Below are 18,926 nucleotides of genomic sequence, written 5' to 3'. Positions count from 1 at the left end.
ACCTACGAAAAAATTAATCACCGACTATAAGCGAGGTAACTTCGATTCCATAAATAAGGAACTTTCATTCTTTTTCACCGACTTCCTAGGCTTTTATCTAACCAACACAGTTCACGAAAACTGGGAAAGTTACATGTCAGCAATGCTGCCACTAAAAAATAGGTACATCCCAAACATTGTCGTCAAATCGCATTCCAACAATATTTGGTTTAACAAAAACTTGAAGCACCTTCTTAGTAGGAAAAAACGGCTTTATCGTTCCGCTAAACTAAGCCAAAAACGAGAAGCATGGGAAAGATACCACGCCTGCGCTAGTATTGATTACAAACATCTTTATTTCTTCAATGTTCTCAGAACATGTGGGTGGGCCGCCTAGTCCGATAGTCCACTGGCTGCTGCTGCTGCGCTGGCCCTCTCCACCAGCCAGTGCTGACGGTCAGGATCATTGCTGAGCAGAATAGCCTCCCACTGCTCCTCCGAGGGGTTGGGAATGGGGTCAACTAAGGGATTATATTGGCATGCCCACACCATATGGTAGAGGTTAGCTACCGCTCCAAAATGCGGACACTGCGGAGAGCGTAGTGTTGGGTACCACTGGTGTAATTTAGCTGGTGTTGGGTATGTGTTGGTTTGTAGTGTTCCCATTTTCAAAACAGGCGATTGCGCATGCCCAGCTAACTATCGTCCAATATCCCTTACTAGCATATACTCTAAACTTCTAGAGCACATTATATGATCAAGCTTAATGTCCCACCTTGATTCAATCAATTTCTTTGACCTTCATCAGCATGGCTTCAGGAAATCATTTTCATGCGAAACCCAGCTGGCAGAGTTCACCCAAGACATCCTTAAGGCCATAGACGATAACCTCCAAGTAGCTGCAATCTTCTTAGACTTCTCGAAGGCATTTGATCGCGTACCTCACAATCATCTGGTTGCGAAACTTTCGTTCCTGGGAATTCCTGCCAATCTGATATGCTGGCTCGAACATTTTCTAAAAGGACGCTCGCAGTTCACATCCGCCAATAACATCCAGGCACCCTTAACAGATGTAACATCTGGTGTCCCTCAAGGGGCCGGGTTATCACCATTATTCTTCTTAATATACATCAAAGATCTGCCCTCTAATATTCAATTCAAATTGCTGCTCTTTGCGGATGATTGTGTCATCTATAATGCAATAAGCAGCCCAACCGATAACCTCACTTTGCAACAGGACCTTGACGTTATTGCATCATGGTATGATAAATGGCAGATGCCTTTAAATGTTACTAAGTGCAAATCGTTGTCCTTCACTCACAAACACGCCTTGACGAATCACGCTTACAGCATTTCATCAGTCCCTATAACCGTTGCAAAATCTTATAAATATCTAGGTGTACATCTCACATCAACACTTTCTTGGGTCACCCACATTAGAACTATTTGCTCCGACACTTCACGCACACTTGGCTACCTCAGAAGAAATCTGAAATCTGCATCCCCTAACATAAAACAACTCGCGTATGAAACATTTGTGCGGCCAAAATTAGAGTATGCATCATCCATCTCGCACCCATGGCAATCGTATCTCACCATCGAATTGGAATCAATCCAAAATCGTGCAGCTCGGTTCATCACTTCATGTTACTCAAGAGAAGCCAGTGTCACCGCCCTCAAGCAGTCCCTCCGTCTCTCAACACTAGAATCACGTCGCGTCGTTTCCCGCTTATGCTTACTTCATACATTTTGTCATAACACAAGATCACGGCACGCTGTATTAACCGCCCCACTACGAACATCCTCCCGGCTTAGACACGGTAACCCTATGACACGCATCAGTGGCCACACGTCTGCTTACAACTCATTTTTCCCAACGCAATAGCACTTTGGAATTCACTGCCTAACGACATCGCTGCATGCACGGATCACAAAACATTCCACGAGAAAGTAAAAATTCACCTCATATAGATCTTGATCACTTCTGCGCTCTTAGTAGCGAGTATTGCTTGATATATCTTTGATAAATGATGTACCACCTGCTGGGGAACCCTGATGTGACAACCCCGTTTATGTTTGTTTGTATGTTTGTTCTTTTTTTGTTATGCATGTTCCCATCATCGCCGTTGTACAACAAAATGCCCCCCCCCCTTATGTAATGCCTTCGGGCCTTTAAGGAAACAATAAATGAAATAAATGAAATGAAATCAGGTCGCATAATTTTGTGAGACACTTTAGCACGATGATACAGTTTCGTTTTGGGCGATTATTTCTAAAACGGAGATATTTTTAATTGAAAATGGGCGATTAGGATTGAGCCACGACTCCTGTATTAAAATAATGTCTGGACTATGTTTTAGAATAAGCTGCTGTAAATCCGGGAAAGATGATGAGATAGAGCGACGATTCCACTGGAGAACAGATATTCCCGCCATGATTATTACTTTAAAAACGAAGCCGCAACAGCCTCTTTCAACACATCTGTTTTCTTTGGAATTCTAGGCGAACTTTCCTTAGTCTTGCCATGATGATGGTCAGATTTAGAAGGAGAAGAGGAAGCACGACGCTTCTGAGGTGGAGTAGTCATTTCAACATCTGACTGACAAGCGTTGGGGAGGGAGACTTGGTCAGAGTCATTTACACCCACGGGCGTGGAGGCAGAAGGGGTGGTGGGCTGAATATCAGCAGTGGCAGAGGAGGGAGGACAGTTAGACGAGGTGAGGTTACCTAAATCCGATGAAGCAGCCTAGATAGTCACCTGTGTGATCCTGGGGTAGTGAGCCTGGGTTAGTCAGCTGTGTGATCAGAGTTGCAAAGGCAGCAGCTAAGCGACTCAGAAGTGAAAATGTCGTGTGCATGATCACCGCCGCAAACGGGACAGCGCGTTGCGGACTTGCAAGATTTGGCACTGTGACCGAACCGCCAGAAATTCTTACACTGTAAAGGAGGGGGCTGCAGTGGGTCCACACGATACACAATAGGCCAAACTTTGATCTCGGACGGACAAGGGGACCCTGCAAATGTTGCAATAACCGACTTCGTTGGTGTGCGAGAGCCTCCAGCCTCTCTGGTGCAGCGGTAAACTGAGAGGATGCCAACACCGGCGTCATGAAAGTCTGCAGGAATTTCCCCTCGTGTAGCGGAAGGATCCACTCCGCGGATAATTCCTTTTACGCAGGCTAGCTCAACGTTACTAGAACAAACTCAGTTTCACAGCTCCCAATAGCGCCCAACGGAGGAGAGTGTCCCAAGCGGCGGTCACGAGAACTAACGGCGCTGCAGCCGAGTCTTGCTTCCTGCAGGGCGCGTCCCGGTACATATGAGGTTTTGGCAACCTGCGTTTGCGCTCTACATGGCTGCAGTAAATAATGCTTCCATTACGGCAGCTTTTGCTTCGAAGCTGCGTGTTATCGGGGAAAACACGTTTCTGTGGTGCGAAATTAGGCTGTTAATATCGAGAAAAAAGTGCAAAAACGCTGCCAGCACGCTCGCGAGCATTGTGTCTTGCTTTGCTCAATGGCTTGTGTTTTTGGAAGTCAGTTTGCGATCCTTTCTGGGAAGTGCACGCTCCCACCTTTTAAACTCGATGGGGTCTTTCGGGGGCCCGAAGAAATGACTGTCCGTGGAGTCATCGTTACGATACCCGCTATTGCATCCCGGTGCAAAGCAGGTCAGCATGAAGAGGCCCGATGTCACAAGATAGCAACAAAAATTCAGGGGACACTGACGATGTGAAGTGCGCGAGGCGAGAGCCTTTCCCCGCAACTTTGGCCGCACGGCCGTTGGCACGCACGAGGCGGCTATGGGGCGACTTGGATTAGGTAGCCATGAGAAATTGGGTCGTGACTAATTAGTTATGACCCATGAATAACTAGTCATGATTGGTTAATTAGGAACTAGTCATGTCTGGCTAGTCATGACAAACCAGTCATGACTAGTCATGACTAAAAGGTCATTAACCAGTCATAGCTACTAATGACTGCTTAATGACCAACTAAACATGACTAACTATTCATGCCTGCTTATTAACTAACCAGTCATGACTAATCAGGGATTAGCCTTGGTTAGTCATGATTAACTAGTCATGACTAACCATGACTAATGGCTAACCAGTAATGACTAATTACTAACTAGTCATGACTAACCATTCATGACTAATTGGGTCATGACTAATGACTAATTAGTCATGACCCAATTAGTCGCTGGTTAGTAAATCCTGACTAGTAAGTCATGATTGGTTATTGACTAACAAGTCATGATTGGTAATGACGGACTAGTCATGACTAACCAGCGATACAAACCAGATTGGTTAATGACGAACTAGTCATGTCTGCTTAATGACTAGTTAGTCATGACTAACCAGCGATGACAAACCAGTCATAGCTAACCATTCATTAACCAGTCATGACTGGTTAATGACTAACAAGTCGTGATTACTTAATGACTAATCAGTCATTAGTCATGGTTAGTCATGCCTAGCCATGACTAATGGCTAACCAGTCATGACTAGTCATGACTCCTTAATGACTAGCTAGTCATGACTAACTAATCAAGACTAATTGGGTCATGACTAATTCGTCATGACCCATGACTTACTAGTCATGATTGGTTATTGACTAACTAGTCATGACTAGTTAGTTGATGACTGGTTAATGACTAGCTAGCCCTGACCAACGAGTCATGACTGATTAATGACGACGTGGTCATGTCTGGCTAATGACTAGTTAGTCATGACCAACTAGTCATGGTTGATTAATGACAAACTAGTCATGTCAAGCTAATGACTAGCTATAGTCATGACCAACATTACTAGAACTTGGTTCTAGTAACATTGGTCATGAGAAACCAGTCATGACTAACCAGCGATGACAAACCAGTCATGACTAACCAGTCATAACTAGTCATGACTGGTTAATGACTAACTACTCATGGCTGCCTAATGACTAATCAGTCATGACTAATCTGTCATTAGCCATGGCTAACCAGTCATGACTAACCTTGACTAACGACTGACCAGTCATGACTAGTAATTACTGGTTAATGAATAACTAGTCATGACTAACCAATCATGACTGACTAATCATGAGTGATTAATGACTAGCCAATGACTAACCAGTCAAGACTGGTCAGGTAGTCATTAACCAATCATGACTAACTAGCCATGACTTAATGATTAGTTCAAATGCCAAATGAGTAGGTAATGACTTCAAATGCCAAAGGCCCTGGTTCAATTCTCAGCCTCGACAGTTTTTTAAGTAGTGACGCCGAAACGCGGACACATCTGCCGACACAACTGCTAACGACAGTATGAGGCATTAGAGGCTTTCGCCTTAAAATTAACTGAGAAGCAGACGACACAAAACGGCTGTCGCGAGCGCTGTTGTAAAAAGGGCGCAGCAGGGCCAGCGAGCCGCACCGAGCGGCGACGAGGGAGCAAGACTCGATCGCAGCGCCACTAGTTCGCGCGACCGCCACTTGGGACAGCTCTCCGGTCGGAGCTGTGAAACTGAGTTGGTTCTAGTAACGTTGGTGAGGCCTGCGTCTCGTTGTGTCCGCGTACGCTTCGTGCTATGCCCGTAAACATTTCATGCTTACTCTACTCTCGGTTGCGGGAGAGGCAGGTTTTTTTTTAATTACACCATCTCCTACAGGGACCAGCGCCACAGAATAAGCTTGACACCGTTTTGACTAAAAGAAGTTAGCGGCAGATTTTCAGCCGGCAAACTGGTGAACCAGGTTAGCGGACCTGAGCCCGGGGAAGACATAGCCATGGCGGAAAACCTACAGAGCCTTCGAACCTACATCCAAAGGGGGAAAGACGTGGCCAAATTCCCCACTCGCGGAGCGGCCTCACCAAAATTTGAAGACAGGCCAGAAGACGTACAGGCAGGCCGTGGAACAGCAGCACCAACGGGGTGGACAGCAGGACTCCAGGACAGGACAGCAGGACTCCGGTGAGGAACCACAGAAGAACGCTGTCGGTGACCGTAGAACACGAGCAGCGAACCGAACGAGGGGCGTGCAGCCTGTTCTCAGGAGAGAGAAGACTCGAAAAGTCTCGTGCTGGCTTCGTTTTCTTCCTGTATTCTTTGGAACTTCTTCTTCTTTTACCAGGCCGTTGGTAGTAACATTGGCGGTGGAAATGCGCTTTTTGTCTCTTGAAGGCTTAATAATTACTGTTATTAATACGTCTTATTGGTTTTACATAATTAGGCAGAACTTCCCCCTTCAAGCGATGCATTACATGTGACCGGTGTTATGCTTACTACTATTTATGCTTATAACTACAGTAGGATACAAGTTCATAAAACAGCAGTTGCTCACACTGGGCTGCGGACCGCGGCGTTCTGGAGTACTCCGCTGGCCAATCGCAAAAGTAAAAAAAATGAGTTTTTTAATAGGCAGTTTTATCGCGGAAGCCTTCAATGCCTCATCGTTGTAAGCAGGAGTTGTCGACAGAAATGTCACGCTCTTCAATTGGTCGAAATTGTCGTGATATCACAGTGCGCGAATTTCAAACGGGGCCAATTGTTTTTTGCTAGTAACCATGGAACCAATTAAAGGGATCGTATAGTGATGCTCCAAGTAAGTGGGATTGAGTTTATGTAATAAGTCAATTACCCAGTTAACATAATTAACCTTTCTAGTCATGCCAGAAAGATAAATAAAACCGCGTAGGAAATTGGTCGAGTTGGGGAATCGAACCAGGGTTTCCGGAGTGGGAGTCTTGCACGCTAACCGTCGCTAATCGTGGGGCACTGGGTGCTACTTCAAGCTGCATTATGCAGCGTTTTGCTGAGTGTCCCCTTTTTCCACTGTAATGTGTGTCGAGAAATAAATTTTCAATTTCAAAAAACCACTCTGCCATGGCAGCATGATCGTTTGGAATGAATAAAGGTGCGTCTAGTGAATACGGTGTCTTCGTTCACTCCCATCTTCCTCCTTCCCTTTCGGGGAGGTTCAGGTGTTCACCGATATATGTGAGACAGATACATCTCCCTTCCTCAAAAACCAGTTTACCGACGAGAAAGGCGTAGAACCGAACGGGTGATGGCGTTCTGTGGACTCCCTGGCAGCGTTGCAAGACGCTGCCGCGTAAGAGGCGAACCTGAACATCTTAACCACACATCAGTGACACAAGCAGCAACAGCGCGCTTAAGGCTTTCGCCTCGGCGCACTTTAGGTCAACAAAGTGCCCCCCTGAATTATTAGTTTCACGTACGTAGAGCGCTTACGAGTCACCAGTGCGCATGCGCATAACGGGAAGCGTCAGCGTGGGTCTCACAGACGTACGTGAGATTCGGATCTTTGCTTTGCGGTTTTCATGTTGCTTGCGTACGTGGCGTTGGGAAGATCGCGGCGCCCTGCCCGCCCGCTTCAGAGTGAATACAGCTTTGTCGCTAATCCCTCAACGTGGTATCGTGTTGTCAACTGTTGTATTTGCCTTCAGTTGGCCCGTTCTTGCTCTTTCATGAAGTTTAAGGTGAGTACTTGCTTTTGTTTTCCAGATAGAAGCCCGTTTCAGCAGCTCCTAAAACTGACGGAGAAGCGTTTTGTAGTCGTCATAGCAACAGAGGCCGAGGGTCTCGCGAGACCACGAGGGGCTCGAAACCCCGCGGGATATCGCGAGACCCTCGGCACAGTCATCGGGAAAAGCAAAACTGTGCGCGTTTCCGCTCCGTGCACACACGTTGTCAACACGAGTGGGACACCAGCGCGCCATCGCTTCTCGAAAAGCGATGATTCAGATATGCTGCGGGACGAGAGGGAACGCAATCCCTCGGAAGATAACATGCAGGGCAGTGGACTGAAATCGCTTGACGTTTGCCACAAGCAAGGGGGAAAGTATTTACCGCCTGCACTGTGCGCGACCGCAAGTCTTGCTACAAGCGCACTGTGGCTTGACTTGGCTCGGCTCCAAGCAGCTCGACTAAACAAAATTAGTTTTGCTTATCTGTACTAGACGGCGCGGCATAACATGCTAGCGCATTTTTAGTTCTAGGCAGATCTACACAGTTTGCGTCCCGTACGTGTAGCTAAAACTGTACGAAGCGACACGAGCGTACGCTGCGTAGACCGTTGACGTAGACTGCTGATGTTTACGTACGTGAAGGTTCTACCTTTGCCTCCTCTAGAAAGATGCCTGCCGTGTGCGACAAAAATTTTCTATTTTTGTCGCACTATTTTTGTCGCAATTTTCTAAAATCTATTTTTCCTCCTTTCCACTTGAGGTGATAGCTAGCGCTCCCTGCGGCGGCCGCTTGCACCACATGCGCGCATGCGCACACTGCCGCGCGGTCGCGGCGCGCGCGTTCCGTTTCTGTAGCAGACGACGTCTCTGCGGCAGACGACACCTTCCGCGCGTTCTCGACTGTTTACGCAGACAAAAACATAAGCGCGCAGAGGGGAAGGAAATAAGTCGCAAATAAATTTACTTGGCTCCCTCATAGGTTATTTAAGCACGCTTTGAACGACGTTGGAATCTTTTGTGAAAAGTACGGCGGCGGACTTATTAGCAGAAGAGCTGTTTAACACGTCTGATGACTGCTGCCGCTCGCTGCTCGCACCTGTTTCTGTCTTTTGGTACATCAGAAGCAGTTTTGTGCATTGTGCGTTTTGGAAAGAGTTCGGTATTGTAAAGTGCGATGCTCTATTGTTGCGTCCCACGCTGCACCTCAAGCGAACGAAGGAAGGAGCCCGGAGTCTCACTACACGAGCTAGCATCCGACAGCGCCACGCGGGAGCAATGGATAGGAGTAATAGCACGAAACGACTGGGTGCCAACATCTGATTACGCTGTTGTGTGCAGCCTGTACTTCCAACCATCTGTTTTCCGAGACGACTACAAGCGATGTCTACAGAAGCCAGGTGCAGGGCCTAGTGTATTCATTTCTAGAACGCCGGGCCTGGAGAAGTCCGCCGTTCCGGAGAAACCAGGTGGAGGAGCAGAAAAACGTAAGCGCGAGCTTTCGCCAAGTGTGCCTTGCGTGTTAGATGAGCGTGAGGATGAGCAAGGCAACAATGCGATTGCAGAACACAAGGCAGCCCCTCCAGTTGAACTACCCGGTGAGCTATCGACATCATCAAATGCTGGTGCGCCAACCAACGGGCAATATACAGATGGTAGAAGCAGCGCACTTCACATTGAGCGTGATGTGAATGCACCGAGTGGCGCATCGCATGAGCCTCTGCTACATGGCGAAGAAACGGTCACAGCTGTGAGGAACAAGAAACGAAAAACCAAAGCCCACGCTAAGAGGTCATTTCAAACACAAACAGCACCAACACCCTCTTCGAGTTTTTTTCTTCCAGCGCAAACGGTGGCGACGAAAAGAACACGCCCTGAGAGCGAAAACTGCCAGACTGAGCAGAACAGTGGACGCGTACAAGCAAGAGCTTCTGAAACTGAAGAAAAGCTGCTTGGTCAGTGCATTTTTTGAAGTTGTCGCCGATGCAGAAGACGGTAGTGCCAAAGCAGTGCTACTTCGAGACCAAGTGAAGAATTAAAAAAAGAAGAAACTGCAGGGGTCTGAAACCACAATCAGACAGTGTATCGCTATTCGACACCTATCGGCAAAGACTTAGGAACATATCAGGTCCGAGGGACTCCTCCGACTACCATGTAGAAGCACTCTACAGAAATATATTGGAACAGTCGCTGGAGAAGTTGGGTTTAACAGCCTCGTCGTTGCCGCCTGGAAGCAGAACTAGCAATTCTGGACACGCTTCAGTCGAAAGTGTGCGGTCTTGTAGTAGACGAGATGAGGATTGGGGAGAAGCTGATCTATAACAAGCAAAGAGATGCATTTGTAGGAGATGTCGACATGGGCGCCGAAGTTCAAGATATTTGTCCCAGCTCAGAAGACGAGGTCCTAGCGAACTCCCTTTTGAACTTTTTCCTGTGTGGCCTTCACGCAAGGTTTACGATTCCCGTGGGGTATTTTTTTTACCAGAGGCTATACAGGAGAACAACTGGCCGTAATTATACGCCACGAGCTCTAGAAGACGGCCGATGTAGGATTCGACATCGTCCGGCTGGTGACCGACAACCGCAAGGTGAATGTCGCGGCAGTGGATATTCTGTGTGGAGGCATGGCGAACATACAGACATTGCACCCTGCCGATCCCTCTACGGAGCTTTTTATTTGCTTTGACCAAAGTCCCATCATAAAAAAATGCGACGTTACAGTTCCTTGCGAAGGACTTCGGCAAAACAAAACACGTCACATCAAGGTATGTCAGAAGTCTCTACAAAATGCAGAAGACTAGACAGTGAAGCCAGTTAGGTTCTTGACCCGCAAGCACGTGTATCCATCTAACTTAGAAAAAATGAATGTGAGATCAGCGGTTCAGTTGTTTTCAGTTCCTGTATCTGCCGCGCTTAGCTACCTCAAAGATCAGGCCGGCCATACAAGTGATCTGGACTTTGCTTCAGCAGGACCAACAATTGAATTCATGCACATTATACAGAAGTGGTTCACACTAATGGACGTCAGCAATCGCCAACAACACATCCACTGCAATAACGCTGACGCCCGTCAGTGAACGGACGCAGATGACCCAAGATTAGAATGGCTTGAGGTTTATTTCCTTGCTTACGTAGGAGACCTGAGGAACGAAAGCCCGGCTGGAAGCTTTTTAAGCAAGGAGACTTACTACGCTCTTGTCTTTGCGACCACGTCAAATATGAGGTGCATTCGTCACTTACTGACCTTGGAGTTCCGCTTCGTGCTCACACGTACAATGTCGAGGGACCCGATAGAGCCTATGTTTGGCTTCTTGCGCCGAAGTTCTGGTACTAACGACATCCTTGATGTGAAGAGCGGGATATCCGGACTTGAAAAAACGCTAAAGACCGGCATTGTTGCTGCCTTCGACCAGAGTAACGTTCAGAGCTCGACATCATTCGTCGCAAGGCAGCTGCTTCCAACTCAACAGAGACCCACCATGCCTGCCACTGGTAACAAGTTTCTCGACCAGGCAGTGAACGACGTAAAACATCACTGCAGAACATCGACACCGCGCATAACAGGTCCGGACGAAGCCAGCGTCGCTACGGTTGGAGGTTTCATTGTGAGGGTTGCAAGGGAAAACATGGCTTGCTCGAACTGCGTCGCACTGCTACAGGGTCACAAAGACACCACACCTCTCCTTGGCCTTATTGCCAAACAAGATCGAGGCGGGTTCTACTACCCTAGTCAGGAGCTCGTAAAACTGCTGATTGGTCTTCGAAATCTTGTAGACTACGTGCTTCCGCACAGAAAGCATTTCACAAAGCCTTTGAACGTTTGCGTCGAAAGAAGTGTGGCAGCGCTCATATAACTCAATGTTCTAAGCTGTGGCAACATAGACAGCGACCATCGCAAGGTTCTCCTGGAACTCAATATACAAAAGTTCATGAAGCCGCTGTTCACCAACTATGCAGCCAGCGCTACCGACAGGAATGCGGTTGTCAAGTTTCTTGACCGCAAGCCCATACTCCGCAAAGTGCTTAAATTGTAGGGAAGTTAAGCATACACAAAGCTCAAACGTTTTGCTTTCACTTTATCGTTGAGCCTGCCTGAAGTTTACCACTGTTTGCAGCAAAACTGGTTAGTTTATAGGGGTTTAACGTCCCAAAGCGACTTAGGCTATGAGAGACGCCGCGGTGAAGACCACCGGAAATTTCGACCACCTGGGGTTCTTTAACGTGCGCTGACATTGCACAGTACACGGGCCTCCAGAATTTCGCCTCCACTCCGTGAGACTCAAATCATGCTGCGTAAGCCACATGCAAGGACGAGAGTGTGTGGAAATATTTGCCGCGCGTTTCTTGTTACGTTACTTGTGAACGCTGACTACATGAAGTGCGACAACTGCGGTACGAGCAAAAAACTAAAATTTCATTGGAAGTGGAGAGAACACAACGGATGGGTCGCCGCGCTTTCCGAGCAGCGCCGCCGATGCCGCTACGATGCCGCTACTGGCTGCTACCGCCGGGACACCTCAACACCCCTGTTAGCTTGCCTACATTACGACCAGAATGAGGTGGCACATTACGAGACGGTTTATTAAGCTGGAGTGGTAAGGCTCCGAGCGAATACACACCTCTGGTGGCGTCGCGCGCTGCCGCCGCTGCTGTTTGCATGAGCCAGTGACTGCGGAGCTCGCCGCGCACTACCGGGTGTACGTACGAATGCGCCGACCTCGACGATTTTTGCGAGCGCAGGGGATGTTTCACTACGCTTGGATATAAACGCGATACACGCTGGTTTTAGTAGCGAGGAACGAGCGGACGACGTAATTTCGCCATAGCAGAATCACTGAGCGAAGGCACGAGATAGTCCAACTCCACCAATTGCAGCTGGTCGAAAGTCACTCATGTCGCGGACAACTTCCGAATGTTTCACAAATAAGAGCGAACAGCTTGTGCCGCTACACGAATAACAAACACCACGTCTTTCGGTTGGGCTGCCGCATGCGAACTGCAAAATCTAATTGACTATTTTCATGGCAACGTAAGGGACAAATGGGATATTCTGCCGTCTGCCGAAGTCCACTGCAGGGAGGTTGAGGCTTTCCTCGCGGCGAGTCGTTTTCTCCGGTGCAAGTCCAGTGCACGCCACACCTCTGGCCGTGCGTGGCGACGGCTGAGCGGGGGCCGTTCGGACGTCGCCTCGATGGTTCCGCTCCATGAGCGTTTCGTGAAGCTCTAGTTCGTTAGCATCCGCGAGGAGACGTAGCTGCGGGCTCGGAGCATACCTCGTCTCCCATGAACATCATCGACCCGGATGCGGATCATGCACGCCTCCGCCTTTCCGCTTGGTCTCTCGTAAACTGCGACGGACCACCTATTCTTCTTGAAAGGCTCGCTGACATGGTCGTCGCCGCTGTATCAGCGCATAGGCTCGTCGGTGGCTCATCTTAAGGAAAGTAATATACAGCGCAAAAAAGAGGGACAGCAGAGAAGGCCAGTCCTGTTGTTTGTGTCTTCTCTGCTGTCGCTGTTTTTTGCCCTGTATATTTTTTCCTTAAGATCCGACATGCCTGTTGTCAGCGGTGTGAGGTCGAATAAAATGTTTTAATGATGAACATTCTATTTGCTCTGCTAGCGGGTATTGAAGAGCTAGTATAACATTTCTTAAGGATTACGTTCGGACAGGGGTTAATTCTGTACGGGCAGATGCGTGCTCTGACGGGTACGAGTTCTCGGTACCCAATAAGTATATCTGCGCTTCAGAGGTAGGTGCATAACCGCAGGTAGCGCAGTGCCTTGTCATTTGGTTCGTTTACCAAAAGACAGAGGTGAGAGACTGTGATACAGCTTATTTAGTGCGAAGCGAAGGCTCCGAGCGTACGTCACTTCGCCTATAGCTGCCGCAGTCACTTGCACGCAACGAACAGTAGTGATCACCGCGATCAGCAGGGCGTGAAGACGCGAATGTTTGTCATTTGTGGGAGTCCGGAGACGTAAGAATGTGCGATCAAAGTTATTTTTGCAGCTCCTCGAAAGTAGCGAATATAGCGCTGCCGGAAAGTGCGCATAGTAAGCAACTTGACAGGCATACTTTGGACATGACTATAGCCAAGAGCCTACACCGACGTCCGCCGTTCCTTTAATGAGAAGCGACTGGGTCCGTCGGACGTATCTATAGACACTTCGTTGCAGGCTCAAGCCCACCTGGTCTCCGGCCCTTGCTCTAGTCAGAGTCAGCTGTCGTGCAGTCAGCCGCGTGACCTAGCTTCCACGCTCTGGATTGGTGTTCGCGATAGCGAGGAAGCCATGGCGCTGGTTTTCCCTTTCCTGTAGCATGCCGCAATGTATTTTTATTTCACTGTAGCTTAGTGAAATAAAAAATATTGAATTGGGGCCCGTCGCCGCATTCCAAGCACTCTTGGAGCTGATTCTTTCCCTTTTTCTCTCTCTGGAAGCGGGAAGTCGGCCTCACGTGAAGACAGAGACCATGGCCTGGCCAATAAAATGTGTAACATGCTCTCCAGCTGGGCACGGTATTCTCGTTTAGTTTTAAGACAAGGCTTCACAATTGCCGCTCGCTTGCTATGAACTGGCCTGTTTGTTTTTCTCAAGGAGAATGGTGTGTCTAAGTGACCAGGCTAGCAGGTGCATTTAGGTGGCATGAGAATGTGCCGAGTAGTGTGTTCGAAGAATTCGAAGTCGACCAGGACTTCTCTGAGCAGAGTTGTTCAAAGTTAAATGAATACCAGCTAGAGCAGTGCAGTTAACAAAAAGGAGAGATAATGGGATACGTTGCAAAGTAAATCTCGTGCCTGGCATTTTACCTGTAAAGCACGGACTATAGTGTAAAATATTTTCGTTTGCGCGATAGTTCGCTTATCATATCCTACCAAAAAAAGAAAATTGCGTTGCACCAAAATACAAATTTTCCCCTCAGCCTTTGAACACTCACGGTGTATACATTTGAAATGCACTATGTACAACCTATGAAGAGGTATAACGGACTAACGTTAATACGACGTGCATAAAAACACCAGCAGCTACAAGATACGGTCGAAATAGTGATAGTTCATATTCGATTGAATGTTGGGCAGAGCAAAAGAACCATCTAAACTGAGTAGCTCGTGAAAAAGCACCACTCTGTTGCTTTTGATTTCAGCGGCACTGTTTATGAGTATCGGTCGGCCAACCGGTATTGCAAGAGAAAGACCATGCAGCGGAATGAAGCATCCCGTAGCGAACTGCATGTGAAGCAAAAGAATACCGGAAGCACTCATGAATTCTGCGCTCTCTACCTTGGTGATTAGCGTCTAATCATCGCAAAATGTGGGGGCAGCGTTTATGGAGTTGATAACGTGTATTACATATTTTGCATCCACTTGTTTGCGTGCATCCCGACAGGTTACATAAGTTACTAGATGTGGAAACCTAAAACTGCTCTCTGCGGTAGAAAGGTTGTGACCTTGCGTATCGAGTGAAATAATTGGTTCTGTCATGGCTGGCAGCAATTCGCATTGGCTTTTTGCTACTCTGTGCTGTGTTCAGGTTTCTGGCTAATCGCGTCTCGACACTTTCATGCCTTGCTGTCTTCCCCCTATTGCCACGAACGAGTTTCTGTGCTGTACGTGTGTACGTCTGTCACCGCCGACAATGATCAGATGCTGTCATGCTCACACAGGTAAATAGTGACTCTGCAGAGCGGGCCACTTGGGCACGACAGTCGGCCGGGCATTCCAGTTTGTGCTGAACGTCAAAAGGATGATCAAGAAGGCAGTTAAGAGTTGCTTAAGAATTGCTCACAGGTACGGTGCATTTCGCGATAGTCGCGCAAGCGTGTTTAATTAAGCCTCACTAGCCTAACTGGGTAAACTGGGGTGCGTCTTATACACGGGTGCGTCTTATATAGGAACTTTTTCAGTGACAGCTTGCATATACGGCAGGTGCGTCCTATACAAGGGTGCGTCTTATACACCGGAAAATACGGTACACGTGGACTCTTTGCATTCGCCGATCGCTACCTGTCGCGCCGCTGGTGGCAGAGCAGCAAGCCGCCCCAAAGCTGGCTAAAAGGCATCCCATGCGCTGGTTGACTCCTCCTCTTTATGGAGGTGAGATAAAAAAGAAGGCTGGAGCCGGGACCTTTGATTCGACTTAATGGCGAAATTGACCACTCAGGACAATAACTCGGAGGTTCGATGAATGCTCAGAGCGTGCAGCTCGAGTTCCCATGGTAACAAAACTTGCTCAGAATCCTCTTGTGTTTAAATCAAGCTATTAGCCCTGTGTCCCTCTGCTTAACTCCACAAATTCTTCACCTGGCAAACCTCCAATGCAATCACCACCGACACACGTAAACCCGCTTCCTTGAGGCGTTGAACTCAAGCAAACGCGCCCGAGTTCACTCGGTGGGATAAGACGCGGAAGCGGATTTGGAATAGAAGATCAAGCAGTTTCGAGCTTAAACCCGCATTACCAAGAATTTCATTTAGGAAGAGGAGAAAATTTAACTTGTTTTATTAAGGGATATGTGTTAATTTCTTTACGTAGCGAAAACTTTAAAAAGGGGGACGCGTCATTGTGTAGCGAATTGTCAGCCGTTCTGCTGTTATTGATTACAATCACTCTCTCGGTTTTCGCGCTGTGCGGCGGTGGCTGCGTGCATTGAGTACCATCACTGGACACATGCGGGTATGGCAGCCAGTCAGTGCGGAAGCACTCGGCCTGAAAGCCCCTGAGGGATATGTCCCCGCAGTCGGCATCTGCAGCTCGCGTCCGTTCCTCTTTGAAGGGCGTGAACTCCGCGTTGAGGACCAACAGCTCTCGAAGGCACCGGTCCACGGCGATAATACTTGCAAAGCCATGGACCAAGGTTCGTTTAATTCTGAGGCGACCTTCCGGCTTCTTCGTGTTTAAGCAAGCGTGCGTATGTTTGCTCTCAGTGGACCTCATGGTTATAGAGACTTGTACACAGAGACTTAGTGACTTATCCTGCACCTGATCACAGGGTGCTCCCTGCGCACACGCCGTACCCCCGCCTGGCCGCGCCGCTTCCACTGCGCGTGCGCAGCCGGCGTCCTATAAAGCGATATTCATGTACACTACAGTAGGTCTCAGCAAGAATAAAAACCTCTAATATTCAAGCACCGATACTGCTCTACTGCCTTACGGACCCCTTGCGAAGGTTTTCAATGTGCAAATCTATGCCCAGGTCAAGTTTCTTGTTCTGCTGTTTGACTCCTTTCAGCTTGAGCCGAAATTGCTATCACAGGCTGGTCTTGATGTGAGAGAATAAGAATATTGAGGAGTAATACGACTTAGAGATATAAACGGTGAGGTGCAGGGTTTAATGCTGGCTCTCAGACTGCACACGTAGTGCATTCGCTTTCCCATCTGCACTGTGCACCTTAAAGGGACTAAAAGAATTTATCGCTGCGAGAATTTTATGCACGAACGTTTTCATCTTGAGTGTTCATGGTGACGATCGGACGGTGGTTTGTCTCGGACTAATTCGCTCTCGTTTAGCGGGAGCCAGTTTAAGGTTGCATCGATGCTACTTCGCCGCCATTTCATCTCTTGGGCACCAGAGGTTTACCACGTCCTGCTGCGTCAGAGCGCCATGTGATACCACGAAGAGTCACAGGGGATGGGTTCTTTGTTCTGAGTGCTTAGTTAAAGGCGGTGCGGGAATAAGAGCGCCTAGCGTAAAGCTCACTAATAATGAAGGTTGGTCTCGTGGTAATTTTTCACTTTCATGAGAAGGCACAGGTTCGCAAGTTAGATTTTCGCACGTTATATCCCAAATGCAGGTACACAAAAACTGTATGCTTAATACTGAAGTAGGCCGGTCAAAATTAAAGGCACTCCCGCTCTTTCGGCAAATAATTGTAACAATCATCTTCGCACAGCAGTTCAACGATAAGAAGTGCTGCCTGCGGTCACGTCATCATGTTCACGCATAGAGGGTGTAGATAATTTACAATAACAGCTGCGCCACTAGCATCAGGAAGTGTCAACGTCGGTTGTGTATGCACACAGCATTCCGGTTTTCTTTAGTTTTAAGAAAAGACGTTGTATTTCTCTAATATGCGCAAGCACATTGTTCTTGAAATAGGTCGGCATACTTCAGAGAATTATTCACTCCTCATTCAAGTGTATCAAATATTTGGTAATAATTAGGCAGTTGCGGCAGTCTTAAACCGAGTAAATCACAACTCTGTCCGCTAGCACTGCAAACAGCTTGCAACCGCAGTAACATTCTGCGTTTCTGCCCTATCGCTATGCTAAGATTTGTGCTACCGGTTTCAGCACGGAAAGTGACGATTTGAGATGGCCATGATCCTTTTGAGTCTGAGTCTACTACCTCCACTCCTCCTGAATGTCACGGGTGTCAGAGAATTCGCAAACAACGGTGCACGAAACACAAATCAGCATATTTGGCACACCTCACAGAGCCAGAGCGTCTGGCATTGCTTGAGCCTATACTTTCCAATGTTCCCTCAATAACTCCTGCGGAGCTCAAAGCAGTGTGGTAGGCTCCTGTTATGATGTCAGCGTATCATTCGTTGCATCGTTTATTTTTTGCTACGGCCACGTTTAGAAGAGACAAGTTGCTGGAAAGGCGTGCTTACCACTCGTGCCCTTGCCGAGCTGGGAACGGCAGACGAGCAGCGCGATCGAAGGCAGCGGGTCGGCGACGCAACCCACGTGGCGGTGACAGGCATCGCCACCGGCTGATGTCCCACGATGTCCTGCGCAGAATGAAGCGTACAGAACATTGCTTTCCCACAATGATCTCGCATTCGCAGCAAACAGCATATGCTTGGTGGAGCCGGTGCGTAAACAATTTCTACCTTGTGAAACTTACCGCAGACACGGAGGTTATGGCAGTGCCCAGGTACTTCAACCGGTGGGCCACCATAAGCTCCAGGCAGAGATATGGCTGAATTCCTATAGGGGGTGTTCAAGACGAGTCCCAGCCGAACCTCGAGCGAGTACGGGGTGACCGAACGTTCTAGGCGAGCTTGTTGTTGTAGCCTGTGACAGGGAGGCACGTACCCACACTGGGGGATCGGCCAAGAATCGAGACGTAAAGGTTGGTATTCACCTGTACATAGTAAAGGCAAAATAAAAGCACACGGGAGAGCAACACCGGGGGAGTCTACCACGAGAAGGGCAGAGAGAGGGGAAAAAATAATAATCATAAGGAATAATATATATATATATATATATATATATATATATATATATATATATATATATATGCCGGGTGTCCCAGCTAAATATAACCAAACTTTTAAAAAAAGGCGAAGTGTCCTAGTCCAGTGAAACCACCTCAGGGTTGTTCATAGTCGCGTGGCCTAGTCTTTCGTATTTTTTTCGCTCTTCAAAGTTAATTAATTAGTTCAGTTTAATTAGCTAACTTTTTAATTATTAACTTGAGGAAGAAAGTGTCGATCCAAAAGTTTTAGACCACCTCGAAAAACCGCTGGTA

The sequence above is a fragment of the Amblyomma mixtum genome, chromosome 3, assembly GCF_055824585.1.
Source record: "Amblyomma mixtum isolate Tamu chromosome 3, ASM5582458v1, whole genome shotgun sequence".
Taxonomy (NCBI): Eukaryota; Metazoa; Arthropoda; class Arachnida; order Ixodida; family Ixodidae; genus Amblyomma; species Amblyomma mixtum.
Note: the sequence above shows the minus strand (reverse complement) of the source record.